Source organism: Octodon degus, unplaced genomic scaffold (genome assembly GCF_000260255.1).
Source record: "Octodon degus isolate 3935 unplaced genomic scaffold, OctDeg1.0 scaffold00040, whole genome shotgun sequence".
Lineage (NCBI taxonomy): Eukaryota > Metazoa > Chordata > Mammalia > Rodentia > Octodontidae > Octodon > Octodon degus.
Window position 1 is genome coordinate 7,214,578 of NW_004524616.1, and position 16,977 is coordinate 7,231,554.

A 16,977-nucleotide genomic window follows, 5' to 3' on the forward strand; every position below is an offset into this window, starting at 1 on the left:
GATTTGGACTCATATTACAGCAGTGTCTTGAGTCTCTAGCCCGCTCGCTTCCCTTTCAGATTCTGGATTTGCCATGATTCAACAGTGATGTAGTTAACTCCTTAGAGAAATGTATTTGTATCTGATGTATATGTATTTAGCAAAGGGTCTACAGGATCTCATTACACAGATCAGACTCGTAGTGATCCTACTGTTCTCAGCTTCCCAAGTGCTGGGATTACAGGCATGACCAGCATACGCAGACTCAGTCCCTGTATCAGAGCAACCCAGGCATGGCACACCAGGATCAAACCATGGTGCTTGTGCCTCCTAAACAGGCCCTTTAGTCAGCTGAGCTGTCTGGCAGGCCTTATTACCTATTTCATAACTCTATCGTCTGTATCTAATTTTCAACATCTATATCTATTTTCTATCTATCGCTATATGCATACCTTTATTTTTGTAGAGAAAATTGGCAGATAACTAAGGATTAGCAATTTATCAGCATTTCCTAAGACACTGCAATATTTGAACAAGTAGGCAAGTATACTATGGAACTTACGACAGCTGTTGGCTGTCATTCTCACAGTTTTCAGTCACAGCTGCATCCAAGAAGGCACAGCAGTCTGTCAAAGGAGCTCCCCAAAGTTCCAGGCACCCACAGCTAAATTGCGAGTTTTGACTGCTAACAAAAGTAAAGTAAGAGACATCAAATTATCAAAATTTTTATTGCTAGAATCAAACAATTTAGTCCTACATTTCTTACCTTTTAAGTTGTCTATAACTTAAATCTCTCACTGTTCATCTTCCTGTTCATATTCCCTCACGGGGAGAAGATAGAACTGGAAAATTGAAAAAATTCTTCAGATTAATTGAATAAATATTTCTCAAAACAAATTCCTGAAGCATCATTCCTTTCCTCCTCTGCCTTTCCACCACCATGAGATTAAACTCATCTGCCATACTTGAATAATGACTCATTTCTTGAGGAGACAACTAAAAGTTGTATAAAAGCATGATTTTTTTATATTTGTAAAACATAATGGACAATAATATAAACTGAGTTTAGTTGTAAGTGATAGAAATTCAAGTTGAATTCATTGAAGCAAAATGAAACCACAAAAAAGGAACTTAATGGCTCCATTAATTGGAAATAGAGGAGAAATACAGTGTATAAAATGTCAAGTTCCTCACATACTGCACCACTTGGCTCCCTGCCATGTACATACACAGTCTTATGTGCACCCTTCACTTTTCCAGTATTTGCTTATTATTATTTCCTTATTTCTACAATTAACAATAAATGTGGAATTGTTAAAAGATAAAATATTATAAATCAAAGCAAGTCCTCTTTTGACTACTAGGTAATAACCCACATTTATTCCAGCTTATTGGTTAATGTATATTGTTCTAGGGTTTAAAAAAATTTTTTTTTGAGGAACCAAGGATTGAACTCAGGCCCTTGGGCTTGCCAGGGAAGTGCTTATTCTACTGAGCCATGTCCCCAGCTCCTAAAACTCTTAATAGCATGCACACATACATTCAAGTATTTAAAGAAATATATGGTGTTATTGTGTATATGTTTGTGCTTTTGGTAGAGAAGGAATCATAATACACATATCATTATAAAAGTTTCTTCCTCCTTTATTATTTTACCAACATAATCCCCTTGGAGATCTTTCCTTGTGATTTTAGCATGACGTATTTTATGGTATTTTTATGTGTGTATACCACAGTTTGTGCATTGCTTCATTCCCCAATAATGGGAATAAAACTTTAGCTCATTTTTTAAATAAAAATTTTGGTGAAAGTCTCTGTTGATTCTGTATGTTTACAAGTATGAGTGTTAAACCTGATTATATGATAAGTAATGAAATTGGATTATAAAACTTGTACTTTGTAAACTTTGGAGGAAATAAGTATTTCCCATAATGCTGCAACATTTGAAACTAGCAAACTCACTTCATCAATGTACTATTGCAAAAAAGATTTTACTGTGCTCCATGTGTTCATAAGCTCTGTGCATTGACACATAGTTTTCAATTGAAGAATTGTATATCAGAGGAAAACATAATGACAATCAAAATTCAAGAAATAACAAAAGTAAACTCTACAATTACTTCTGTTTACTCCCTTTACTGTTCGTAGCAACAGAACAGGAAGCAGAAACACACAGCCTGACAGATGTCCTAACAAGATAGAGCTGAGAAAAGCAATACAGGTTAGGAGCCTGGTGAAATAGCTCAGGAAACTAAAGCACCTGCTTAAACAAGATTAGGTAAGCACAGGGACTGCACCATGTGCCATGCTGGCCCTGCCCCCAGGATGGGTTGAGCTGGCCAGAGTCCAGGCGCAGGCCTGTAATTCCAGCACTGGGGAGGCTGAAAGCAGGAGAATCACCATGAATCTGAGTTGTGTAGTGAGACCCTGCAACAACCAAATATATTAAAAACAAAGAAAAACAAAACAAGACACTCAAAAAGAAAAAAAAGAAAAAGAAAAAGAAAGAAAGAAAAGAATACAGGATGGTTATAAGAAGCCCTACAATAAATGCTGCCTAACAAATTTCAGGAAAAAGCATTCTTCTCAGGTATCTTAACTGTGTCTCAGAACAAAAGTCAATAATATTTATATCATTTCAAAAATGTTTAACATCTAATAAGCTAAAATTTACAGTTTGAAGAAAGGTGACCCAAAAGGAAGAGAATATGGACCTAGGGTAAGAGAAAAATCAACCATCAGCCAATCAGAACTAAAATTTTTACTATCGTTATTATCATCAGATAAGACTATTAAAACTGTATTTTGCATGGCTGGAAAGATAGAGAAACACTGAAAACATTAAATAGAGACTTGCAAGATAAAAAAATCAAAATAAAAATTCCAGAACTTAAAATTAGCATGAGAAATGGAAAACATTTTAGATGGAATTGATTTCTGATTAATATTGTAGCATAGACACTGTGAATTTGAAGCCATAGATATGAACAAAAACTGTAAAAAAAAAAACCTTAAAAAGTTAGTGTTTTATGCAACACCTTCAAGCAGTCAAATATATGTGCAGATGATATCCAAGACAGAAAAGAGAGGTAGCATTCAGAAAAGTGCTTTTGAAGAAATGATATCCAGACATTCGTAATTCTATAAAACCTATAGTGTGCAGTTTATCAAAGCCAAAAAGCACATGGCTTAAAGAATTTAGAAAATCATATAGTGGGACAGTCAGTTACAAAGACAAATGCAGAGAAAAATGGTATTATATAACAAAGAATAATACAACAAATTTCTCAACAAAGGTGATGTGACTATAAAGACAGAAAAGCCATATCTGTAATGAGAGTAATGAAAACAACACTAATTTATAGATATAGGGGCAAACAGATTCAGAAGGAAAGAATTATAGATGCACAAAAAATTAAGAATAATGAATAGGTTCAGTGTCATAACAACAGTGAGGATTCTGCAAGCCAAAGCCTATATCAAATTTATCACAGCTGAAGCATTGAAGTTCAGTGGAGTTTATGGCATGCTATTTATATTTGAACAAAGCTGTTGATTTTTTAAAAATTGTTTGTTTAAGGAATTCTTTCACATTTATTGTGTCTCTATACTTCTTAGAATCAGTTTATAAAATTTATTGTAATTCCTATTGGAATTTAAATCTTAGTGTTACTTACACATGACATAACATAAGAAAGAACTAGATTTCTGAATTTGACTATGTTCTGTTTTGTGTGTCCTACTTGACTCGGAAATAGTCTGTTAAAAATTTAACTTTTGTATTTTCCCCTTTGTCTTTAATCTTTGAACATTACAGCCATACCCATAGTTTCAAAAATGCCCCAAGTAACTCTTCGATGTCTAAATGAAAGTGAAATATATTTCTTTCACCAAAGAATAGCTTGTAGTTTCCCCAATTACATCTTGTTACAATCCAACAACACCCATTTCTACCATATAATACCAAATTGAAATTTCTGACTAGTCAGTTTCTGAAATGGTTTCCCAACGTCTAAGAAAATGTCATTAATTTACCCAAAACAGTGGAAAGAAAAACTAAAAATTTGCATTTAGGAATATAGGACACAGTACTGTTAATAGTGGTTATTGACACAGAATTTATGTCATCACCCATATGGAGAGAAGCAACAAAGTTTTCACTGCCTGGGCTTACTCAAAGTTTTTAGTTCTGCCTGTCTGGCTACAAGGTGCATGTCTCATGACTGGCTCTTTCTCCTCCTTTCTACTTATAGTGAAATCCTTAAAAAGTATATTAGGAAGACATTCACTATCAATCCATCAGTTAAGCAGTTGTGTTAAGAAATCAGAGGTGACTATGTGCCAAACTAGAATTTATTTGATAACTCAAAACTTTTCAGAGGCTAATTTTTAAATATATCATTAACAGCCAATCAAAGTCAGAAGTTTTGTGAGTTAAATTTTTTTTAGTGTAAAACTGAAATATTTTACTCTTAGATCTGGTACAAGACAAGGATGTCCTCTATCATCACTCCTATTCAATATAGTTCTGGAATCATTAGCTACAGCCATTAGACAAGAGAAAGAAATAAAAGGAATAAGAATAGGTAAAAAAGAAGTTAAATTATCATTATTTGCAGATGACATGATACTTTACTTGGAAGCCCTAAAAAACTGCACCAAGAAGCTACTAAAATTAATACAGAAATTCAGTAGCATAGCAATATACAAAGTCAATATCCAAAAGTCAATAGCATTCCTCTACACACACAAGAAACACACTGAGAGGGAAATTATAGAAACAATACCTTTTACAATAGTACCGAGGAAAATGAAATAATTTGGAGTTAATCTAACTAAAGAAGTCAAAGATCTTTTCAAGGAAAATTACAGTAATCTTTAAAAAGGGATTATAGAGGATTTCAGAAAAAGGAAAGATATTCTATGTTCCTGGATAGGAAGAACCAACATTGTGAAGATGGCCATACTCCCAAAATGGCTGTACAGATTTAATGCAATCACTGTCAAACTACCACAAACATACCTCATAGAGTTACAGAAATAATTCCTAAAATTTATTTACCCAGAAAAGACTTAGAATAACAAAGGCAATCCTGAGCAATAAAGACAAGGCAGAAGCTATTACAATTAATGACTTGAAATTGTACTACAAGGCTACTGTGATAAAATCACCATGGTACTGGCAACAAAATAGACTTGAGGATCAATGGAATAGATTAGAAGATGCTGAAGCCCCTACAAACACATTCAGCCAGCTTACCTTTGAAAAGGGGCTAAACATACTCACTGGAAGAAAGATAGCCTCTTTAATAAATGCTGCTGGAAAATTGGCTCTCTACATGCTGAAAATTAAAAGTTGACCAATGTCTGTCACAATGCACTAAGCTAAAGTCAAAATGGATTAAAGATCTAAACATTAAAACAGAAACATTAAATTTCCTGGAAGAGAAAGTAGGAGGAATTCTTGAAGACATAGGGGTAGGCAATGTGTTCATGAATAAAAATCAAATCGGATGGGACACACGTGAAAGAATTAACAACTGGGACCTGCTCTTATTGAGAAGTTTTTTCACGTCAAAAGAAATTACCAACAAAGTGAAAAGGCAACTAACAAATTTGGAAAAAATCATGACAAATAAGTACTCACAAAAAGGTCTTCTCTCTAGAATTTATAAAGAACTAAAAAACACTAGGGCCCCAAAATTTAAAGACCCAGTCCAGAAATGGGTATCTGAGGTGAACACATACTTCTCAGAGGATGAAATTAAAGAAGCAAATAAATATATGAAAAATGCTCCATATCACTACCCATCCGTGAAAAGCAAATTAAAACAACACTGAGATACCATCTTACCCCAGAAAGAATAGCTATCATAAAGAAATCACCCAACAATAAATGTTGGAGAGGCTGTGGGGAAAAAGGAACCCTTCTCCACTGCTGGTGGGAATGTAGACTGTTGCAACCATTATGGAAATCAGTGTGGAGACTCCTTAGAAAACTTGGACTGGAAATCCCATTTAATCCAGCTATACTTCTACTGGGAATCTTCCTGGAGGATCTGAAGACATCATATCATAGGGATACATGTGTGCCTATGTTTATAGCAGCACAATTTGTGATAGCCAAATCTTGGAAACAACCAAGATGCCCATCACCTGAGGAGAGGATGAAAAAGATGTGGTATTTTTATACAATGGAATATTACTCATCTATAAAGAATGATAAACTCGAAGCCTTTATATTTAAGTGGATGACACTTGAAGATATACTCATAAGTGAAATAAAACAGACACACATGTATAAATATCATATAGTTTCCCTAGTATAAAAACTGAAAAGAATAAATACAAATAAAAAAAGTGTAATGCAACTAAATGGAAAGCAAGAACTTGAGGAATAGACAATGAAAAGAGAACAAGGAGAACAGCTAGGAAACATGACCGTAGCAATCCAAACAGTTATATTTAGAAGATGGGTAAGGCAATGATCCTGAGAATCTTCAGAAGATTTTTGAAACTAGTAGTTAATTGGAATAATTCTCACCCTGACTAACTATATATGCAGACACCTGGGGACTAAGCAACTTCACTGAAGATGGCAATTTGTAATAGTAGGTTCATGCTTGCAATGCCTGTTATTCTGGTCTTCTGAATACGGGCTGCTTGTCATGAAATGCCAGTTGTTGCCATGCTGGTTCTCATGTAGATGACTGTTCAAAAAGAAAGGGGTGGTGAATGAAGGCAAGAGACCGGAAAATGAATGTTGTGGGACTGTCCTGCTACAAGGTTGCATATGGTTAGATTTCTGGACTTATGTGTAAACATAACAATTATATAATTCTTTATGCCTATTTTTAAAATATATTCTAATTTCTAACTGTTTTTTCATCATATTCTTAGGGACTTAAAGTACAACATATCAATACTTGATGAAAAATACCTGTCCATGTTATGCCTAAGATGTTTGATATTCAGACAGATATTGAGGTTAAACTTAACAGCCTAGATTGTCTGGTAATAACAATAAACTTCTCTTCTGGAGGGTTAACAACGTAAGTTTGCAGACCAAAATTAGAGAAAAAGGAGGGCCGCAAGGAAAGCTAACATTTTGGCCCAACCTTCCAAGGTCAATTAAGACTCAGGACAGAAGAGAACTTGTACTGTAACATCATGTAACTCAGTAGTGTCCCAAATTTTCTGATCAAAGAGATTATGGGGCCAAAGAGGAAAGTGATCAGTGATGTAAAGTGTGCCTAAGGAGAGTCACATGGAGAGAAAACATTCTCTCAGGGTTTCACAGAGAGCACATTGGCCAAGCAGTGGCCATGACTCATCCACAGGATGACACTGACAAGGGATCTACAATCTGAGGTACAGGATCTCAGGATAAATCCTGAGGGGATTTATCCAAAAGCTGACCTTATCCAAAAGCTACAACTCTTGTTGCATAGGTCTTGCTTTATCTTGGTCTTAACTATCCAGCAGAAAAGTATAAAAATGAAGTATAAGAAGTAAAGCCACCTTGTTATGTTGAGCTATAGGGGACTCAGGTCAACAATTTCTGACACTGTCAGTCAAGTGGAAGACCCAATACTATTATGGACTACTTCACTCTTTTAGAATATTTTGCTGAGTTATCACACCTATAATATTCAAATTACGGAGCTAAACATAAAAGGAGATACAGATGAATGTCCATTTTGCATCTGTGCATTCAAAGTGGTTAGGATAGATATATAGTTACATTCTCTTAATGGAGAGATTTGTTCTAATAGTGTTTGTAGAGAGGATATCATGTCTGCATCTTGTACAGCAAATAACTACTAGGAAGAGAGTATGCAATGTGTTAATTATTGAAACTGCCCTACCATTTTGATTTGAAACTGTCTCATTGCTATTTGTTTCTCAATAAAATTATGGAAAAGAATTTTAACATATGCTAATTATGCAAAATAGCAAAATAATGAGACTTGTTTTTTTATTTATTTATTTTTGAATTTATTTTGTATTTTAGGGAAAGGTCTAAAGGGTGTTCAGTGCCTCAGTACTAGATTGGACTCATAGTGATCCACCTATTTACACCCTCCTAAGAACTGGGATTACAGGTGTACACCACGATGCCCAGTCTCAATTGCCACCCTAATGCAGCCTGGGAGTGGGTTTCTCACTGCAAACCCTGTGATCAAACCCTTGGCCCCTGCACCTACTTACAGGTGCTTTAATCTGCTGTGCTCTTTGATTGGTCCTGCAAAATAATAAGAGTTTTGAATGGAGACAGCATCTGAATATTTTCTGTCTTATTAACTGTCAAGTGAGTTTATCCCTGTTCCTAATTTTAAACTGAAAAGGTAGTGCTTCCTTAAGTTTAATTGCAAAATGAAACTGTAAACAATGTGTATAGAAAACACTGTCATTTTTTTCTAAGCTCCAGCCTAGAAGCATCTTTTGGTGTAGCAAAAAGAAGTATATTTCACTGTAAAAAAAATTATTCTTGAGTTTCACAAGGATTGCAAAGAACCAGGTTCTGGATAATACCTACAGAGCTCAATGCCCCTATTACCCTAGTCCAAACCCTAGGTTCTTATAATTTCCAATATTATTTATGGATTTATTTTTTCATTTTGGATTTGTATGTATTAATCTATAACCTAAATTTCATCTTGGTCTATAACAGGTAATTCAGTCCTGCAAACATTGTGATTATTAAACATTGACAGGCACGCAAGGTCTTTCATACACTGTATTCTTGTCAAGTGAGTTAGTCCCTGCTCTGTCTACAAAGTGAGCAAAAATGCAGGTAAACGTAGATCAACAAAATTAATAAGTAGTTTATAGTTTATATATAAGGGATTGAGACAACTCCAAAAATCTAGACCCATAATGAAGTCTTCCTTTTCCTGTTGTTGACTTTATTCCTCCACTTCTCTTCATGGTCCCTGTATAGAAGACAAACTATTGTGAGAACTTATTTACAGACAGCCTCTGACTTGCATGATCCAGTTTAATGATTTCAGGGTAACTTCTGCTTCTGTCATAAAATTTTAAAATGTCAAAGCCTCATAAGCAACCAGCAGCTTTTCTTACATGACATTTGGCCAATGTTTCAGATGCCCAGCCAGGTCCTGGTCAATGATCCTAGTTGGCTAGAGTGCAACGTGACTGGTACCTTGTCAAGAAGAATCAGTTTCTTTTCTTTTCTTTTCTTTTCTTTTCTTTTCTTTTCTTTTCTTTTCTTTTCTTTTCTTTTCTTTCTTTATTTCTTTCTCTCTCTCTTTCTCTCTTTTTTGTTTTTCTTTTTTTTGGTGGTATCAGGGATCAAACTCAGGACCTTGCACTTGCTAGGCAAGCACTTATTCCATTGAGCTATCTCCCTGGCCCTATTTATTAATTTATTTATTTATTGTTCAGGAGGACCAGTTTCTTAAGGAAGTTGTGTGCACTTACCAGAAGACAGAGGCAATGGTCTTCAGAAGATAACCACTAGCTGTTCAAGGGGAAAGGAAAGGAAAAGCTCTGAAGCCCCAACTCAGCCAGTGTCTGGCACTATCTGATAGGTCCATTATTTCCTTTGTGCTTAAAATAAAACCTATTCCCTGACCTTTCACATGTGATAGCAACACAGTCAGGTGGATAAAAGTGAGTATGCACTTGCTTAAAGCATCAAGGCTTCACTCTTATTTCTTCCATTCTTTGATAACATAAAATGTGTTCTTATGAAGTAGTAACAAAATATTACTAACTTAACATTTATATGGTGTGTGTTAGACTGTTAAGACTGACTGCTTAACATAGCTGTATATTAATTCATTTAATTATCCGTCAACTCTGGGATGTATCTATTATTGGTTCTTCTATTTAGGTAACAAGAAAAATAAGAAGGAAAGAGATTGGAAAATTTGTTAAATTCAGACGTTATTACTTGACAGAGCCAGGATTCAGACTCAGGTATCCTTTTTGCTCCTATGAGTGTGATTTTTCACTTATCCAACCGCTGCCTTTCTTTCTGTACATAACTGTTTTTCAATAGAACTTTCAAGCATGGTAAATGATACCAAGCAATACAGGCATGATTTTAAGAGGATTTATGTATTTTCTGAATCATAGAACACTGTGATAGGAGTATGTTGAGTAGCTTATTCCTTTCTGCTAGTGAACACTGTGGAGGAAGCATCATCAGTCTCTCTTCCAACTGCCATCATGTCTAAGTCAGAGACTCCCAAGGAGCCCTAGCAGCCACAGAAGCTCTTCTTCAGAGGGCTGAGCTTTGAAACAAATGATGAGAGTTGGAGGAGTCATTTTGAGCAATGGAGAACACTCACAGACTGCGTGATAATGAGAGATCTGAACACCAAGTGTTCCAGAGGCTTTGGGTTTGTCACTTATGCCACTGTGGAGGAAGTGGATGCAGCCATGAATGCAAGGCCACACAAAGTGGACAGAAGAGTTGTGGAATCAAAGAGAGCTGTCTCAAGAGAAGATTCTCAAAGACCAGGTGCTCACTTAATGGTGGAGAAGATCTTTGTAGGTGGCATTAAAGAAGATACTTCGGAACATCACTTATGAGATTATTTTGAACAATACAGAAAAACTGAAGTGATTGAAGTTATGACTAACTGAGGCAGTGGAAAAAAGAGGGGGTTTGCTTTTGTAACCTTTGATGACCATGATTCTGTGGATAAGATTGACATTCAAAAATACCACACTGTGAACAGTCACAACTGTGAAGTGAGAAAAACCCCGTCAATACAGGAGACAGCTAGTGCTTCATCTAGCCAAAGAGCTCAAAGTGGTTCTGGAAATTTTGGTGGTGGCCATGGAGGTGGTTTTGGTGGCAATGACAGTTTTGGTCGTGGAGGAAACTTCAGTGGTCAAGGTAGCTTTGGTGGCAACTGTGGTGGTGGTGGATATGATGACAGTGGATTTGGTAATGAAGGAAGCAATTATGGAGGTGGTGGAAGCTATAATGAATTTGGCAATTACAACAGTCAGTCTTCAAATTTTGAACCCATGAAGCGAGGAAACTTTGGAGGCAGAAGCTCTGGGCCCTATGGTGGTAGAGGCCAGTATTTTACCAAACCATGAAATCAAGGTGGCTATGGTGGCTCCAGCAGCAGCAGTAGCTATGGCAGTGGCAGAAGATTTTAAACACTTCCAGGAAACAAAGCGTAGCAGGAGAGAACCACCAGAGAAGTGACAAGGAAGCTACAGGTTACAACAGATTTGTGAACTCAGCCAAGCACAGTGGTGGCAGGGCCCAGCTGCCACAAAGAAGACATATTTTAGACAATACTCATGCGTATGGGCAAAAAACTTGAGGACTGTATTTGTGGCTCATTGCATAATAGGTTATTTTAGGTTTTGTTCTGTGGAAAGTGTAAAGCAGTCCAACTAAGGGTTTTAATGTAGACCTTTTTTTGCACCCATGCTGTTGATTGCTAAATGTAATAGTCTGATTATGATGCTGAATTAATATGTCTTTAAAAAACACTGTGAAATGTAGAAATTTGGGGTGAAATAAAGAAGAAATTTAATTCCTTTTAAAAATTTGTCTATTGGCATATTTTGCTTCCCCAGGACTATGTCTCTTATTGCCAAGTATTTCTTTTATTACTCATCTACTTTATGCATTTTCTTAAGCTATAGCTATGAGTATAGTTTGTGCATTGAAAGTGCTATTTAAGACTTGCTTATGTAAAGGAAGAATCTAAATTCTATTGTCACTGGAGAAGAGCTGCTGAGGAGGTGACAGTTCATTGATGCCATTTCATCTAGGACTGGATGAATGCCAAATGCTATGCAAATTTATCACCTCCGTCAGAGGCATGGCTCCAAGTTCCCCATGGGCAGAGGCTGCCTTATGTGCAGTGGATTCTTCTTCTCTAGTCATCAAGAGAGCCCCAGGCCTCCCTTTTGCACAGCACAGGACAGATTTTTTTAATTCTGCCCAAGTCACTCAACAGCATCTCTGCCACAGTCAGCAGGCAATTTTCTGCTGAATTAAGTAAGGTTGTAAATTCAAAGAGGACCGTTTACCATAAAGGCTTATGGGATTGCAAATCAATGTAAACAGTTTACTTCAGAGACCTCTTCCTGGACTGCCATTTAAGGTTGAGATGTACTTCAAATGTGTTCCGAAAGTTTACATAAAACCATCCTACGGACACTATGTTTTCACATATTTCTGATTATTAAAATATGTTGACAGCTTTTAAAGATCCTCAAAACATTTGGTTCAAATTAATGTATAAGACCAACAGGATTTTCTAATACTTGAAAAGACGCACAAAACTGGTGAGAAAGCTGTTTATAATTATAAGACTACAAATGATTGAGCCACGGTTTTGCAGCAGCTACCTACATTGTTTACATTTTTAAATGAGTGGGGAAGTTTATTGCCATGATGATCATGTTTTCATCTTGACACAGTATTAAAGGAGACTGGTCAAAGAAACTTGCTTCCATCTTTTTACTTGTACTCAGATGAGGACATATTATGTCAAACAATTAACTAAATGTGAAAGATTGCAGTAATAGTTTATGGATGCAAAGGTTAGGCAAAAAAACTCTTGGAAAGTCAGTATACCTGACTTTTAACCTTAGGAAGTCATGTTTTTTTGAAGGGGAAAGTGAACAAATTAGAGCAGTCAATAACATTGCTCACCTTTTCTTCATACTGATTTTTTCTAATACTGTTCTCAAGTGTGTGCATGATCTTTTCATATTCTAAGCAAGCTATCCTAAAGATCCATACCTAATTTTTAAAACTTTGGATTCCCTTATATGAAGTGGACTATTTGTAGATTGCAAATATTTTTAAAATATTTTTCGTTATCATGATCTTCCAAATTAGAGAAATAAATTATATTTTTGTGGTCAAACTCTTAAAAGAACTTAATATTAGTATGTACATTATAAGCTTGTAAAGCCCAAATAATTTTAAGATCACATATAGACATAAATAGATAAAATGTGTTTCAATTAAAAGGACCCACTCACTGGTTTACGGCCCTAGAGCTTGAGCAATCCATGTTCCTAAAACAAAGAAGACATAAGAAAACCTTGGATGGGGTCCTGTTACTTGGAAAACAACTAAAACAACTGAGTCAGCCAAGAAGTTGCCCTTGGCCCTCCCCTTGTTTAAATTCTTGCAAGAGACATACATTCCCAAAACCCAAGGCCTCACTATTGAAAGCCATAACAACAGGATGTCCCAGGTCACAATGCCTCGATTTCTTAAAAATGTTCCCGGAACATGACAGCCACAAGGTTAGACCCCCCAGCTACGCCCAGACTTACTCCATTTGGTCATCCGGTATTGTAATGCACCAATTATTGTAAAGGTCAACCTACACTAACCAATGCTATCTGCTTCTGTAACTTGCTTGCTCCCTCCCCATTTTGTGGTTTTTGCCTTTAAAAAACTATGCCTGTTTCACTAGAGGCGCACTCTGTTCCTGCATGTGCAGACCGCCTTACGTATACGTAGATAATAAAACTTTCCCTTTGTGATTTGCATGAGAGACCGACTCTTGGGGTCTTCCTTTGAGGTGACTCGACCCTTATAAGCTGAAATAAAATTATACATATAGAATATACAAATATTCACTTCTATTTCACCTCATCCCTCCCATTTGGTTAGGGACCTCTGTCCCAGATACTAAGCCCTCAGCATCACTTTGTTCAAGTTAATTACTCAGGCCCTAAAGTTCACTTAAATCCCTAAGTTTAAACTAGCTATTCAGGACCTGTGCCTTATCTGCCTAAATTCCCCTCTCTTCTGTCTTCACTATCTCTGGAACAATACGTATGACATCTGCAAAGAGAATATTAGAAAGGAGTAGAGACAGATGTCTAAAAATGTATGGTTATTGCTAGCTGCATAATATATTTGGAGATTTAAGAATCTCATATTTATAACCTTTTAACATTGACTGTTTACTAAAATTCAAACTTTTAAATCTAGTTTGAAAACAACAGACCTTCTGATCAGGGGATATTTGAAACAGTATGACGATGAAGATCATTTTGGAAATGACTTTCTCAAAGAATTCTAATTTTGTTTTATATGAATGACAATGCTGTGTAGATTTTCACCTTAAGCCAATGATCTGAATTTTTTATATTCCTTTTATTTGAGAAATTGTATTCTCTAACTTTGCATAAAAAGTTGGATGTTCATCCTCAAGACTGTGAAAATTGAACTTCTATAAATGGCAGCTGTGAATCACCTACTCAATATGTGTGAAAAACAGAGAATTATAGTTCAATTTCTTTGCTACAGACCTATTTTCTCTCCTTCTATTTTCTTACTAAAAAATCAGTCATGTGTATTTAAGAATTTTCAGAATATTGTTTTATTTATCTATAGTTACTTTTTACTGCATTGAGAATTTCCATAGTTTACTGAAGTTTTACTTTGAAGTACACTAAAATAACCAAAAGAATAATTTGCAATATAAATATGTAAAACCTCTTTTAATAAAACTGTTCATATAAGTGCATTAATGTATTATCTTTAAATTTCAAACTTAAGTACAAAAGATTATACCTTATAGGCATATATTCTGGGTGCATGAGAGCAAAGCTTTAAATTTCAGCCCTTTTCTCTGTGTGCAGCTCCTCCTCTCTTCCAACCCAAACACAGCAAGAATCCTGCAGTGGTATATGTTATGGATGGTGTGATTCTATAAGGGTTGTTGTATATCTTGTTATACAGAAAAAATGTTTTCTTTCATGTGGACACATTTCCAATTTGCATACATGTTAGCAGATTATACAACTTATTCCATTTTTTCTTAGTTTCTCTCAGATAAGGATTTAGTTTTATATTTTAATTAAATTTTTATCATATTAATACTTTATATGGTAAAATGCACCAATATTAAGTGTATATCTTGATAAGCTTGATAAAAGCATTCACTTCTATTAACTATGTTCCATGGGAAGAGGAAGAATTTCACCATCCTCGAGCTGCTATTTTTGATCTATTTTGTCACTTCTCCATCAATATTTTGATATTTTTCATTAGTACCTGTTTGTAGCACATAATTTATAATTTGGCTTCCTCATAAAAGAGAAACCATGTGATATTTAAGCTTGTGTCTCATTTCTACTAAGCCTTGGGAGACAAAGCTTGCAGACCAGAACATACTGAAAAGTATTCTTTAACAACAAATTGTCTAAGCGCCAGTCTGGCAAGCACAAGGACCTGGGTTTGATTCCCAGTTCCTCTCTTCAAATAGGTCACTGAAACTGGGCATGGTGTCTCACACCTGTGATCTCATCTCTGGGGAGTCTGAGGCAGGAGGACCCCTATGAACCTGAGCTACTCAGAGAGACCTAAATGTGAAACTGAACAACCTGAACAGTAAAAAAATCAAACTGTTCATAAGATTCAACTTTTAACTTCCATAACTGAACTTGGTGGTGGTTAGACTTGGAAGGATATTTTCAGGAAACTCCTATTTTTAATAGGATAAATTTGAAGCCACGGAGATAGCGCCTGCCTGGCAAGCACAAGGACCCGATCACCAGTTCCTCAGGCTGCGATATCCCCTTGCCACAGGCCACTAAAACTGGGCATGGTGGTGCACGCCTGTAATCCCAGCACTGAAAAGGCTGAGACAGAAGAATCACTATGAATCTCAGGTGCATAGCAAGATTCTGTACCAAATAATTAAGTAAATAAAGTAAAAAATAGGATACAACAAAAAAGGATAAATTTGCATTGCTTAATGAGTAACATTAAACTGAGAAGCACTATAATTTGCAGCTATTCAAAAAGTTTACAAGTAGGGTTTATTTCATGTGTTCTGGTTTAAAAAAATATTTATCAAAGCAAAGTCTAAATAAAGCAAAATAAAACACCTGGAAAAATACATCAGTTAAACTTTACACATTTCAGTATGAGAAAAAACTCAAGATTATATATCATTTTGAAAGTTTTTTGAAGTTTACAAGGTACCTGGTCACAAGGAGTATATTTTTCCATAACATTAGGCAGGATAAAAAAAACTGTCAACTGTTTGAAAGTATCAATTATAAAATAAAACTTTTTTGGGGGGGAGGGTGTGGTACTGAGACCCTCCACTTGCCAAGCAGGCACTTATGCTTATGCCAGTAAGCTATCTCTCCAGTCCAATAAAATAAAACTTTTAAAATGTTGGAACTGGGAATTTTTTAAATAAAATTGCTGAAAAGAATATATTCTTGTGCCAGCCCCACCTCCGGGGCATGCTGAGACAGCAATTGAGACTGGGCGTGGTGACGTGAGCCTATAATCCCAGCTCTTGGGACGCTGTAAACAGGCGGATCACTACGGGTCTGATTTAGTAGTGAGACCCTGAACACCCTGCAGACTCTTCCAAAAAATACAGAAAAAAACAATGCATGCTTTAGAAAAATATCAATGCCATGTTAAAAATTATACAAAATCAATGTGAAAAACTATTAAAGTAGGTGAATATGTATTAAGACTATGCTTACACTAATTAAATGTTAGGTAAACAATGTAACTTTTGAAAATCTACTTTAATTAACAGAGATGGTATTTTCATTTAAGAAAATTTATTTATACGCAGTACTTGAATAACTACTGCAACTCTGTAGGCTTACAGGCACAAACTATCCACTCAGTCAATAGATAATTTAAAATTGAATCATATTAATTGTTTTAGCATTCCTTGTTAAGAAGTGTTGGGGTTCCAGCAATAAATTCTGTAATCATTCTTATAAAAATTATACAGGGTTGTCTCTTTCACACTTTTTATATACGATATTCTTCGAGAAATAAAGGTGCAATCCAGATCAGTGAGATATCTTTTTAGGTTCTGGTGTGGACAGTTCTCTCACCTTCATGCGGTGGGTCACTTAAGAAGCACAGCCACTGTCATAGTGATCCGTGTAGAGGCCAGCAGCTTCTCAAAACAGGTACTTTGTTAATAGGACAGGGATGTTTTCATCACAACCAGTGAGAATTTTCCCATTGCCGCCATAACA

At 35.7% G+C, this 16,977-nt stretch overlaps 1 pseudogene; it reads left to right on the plus strand.

The window, feature by feature from the left end:
• The first annotated feature begins 10,176 nt into the window (after nt 1-10,176).
• LOC105742182 lies at nt 10,177-11,124 on the plus strand (annotated as a pseudogene).
• Nucleotides 11,125-16,977: the final 5,853 nt, after the last annotated feature.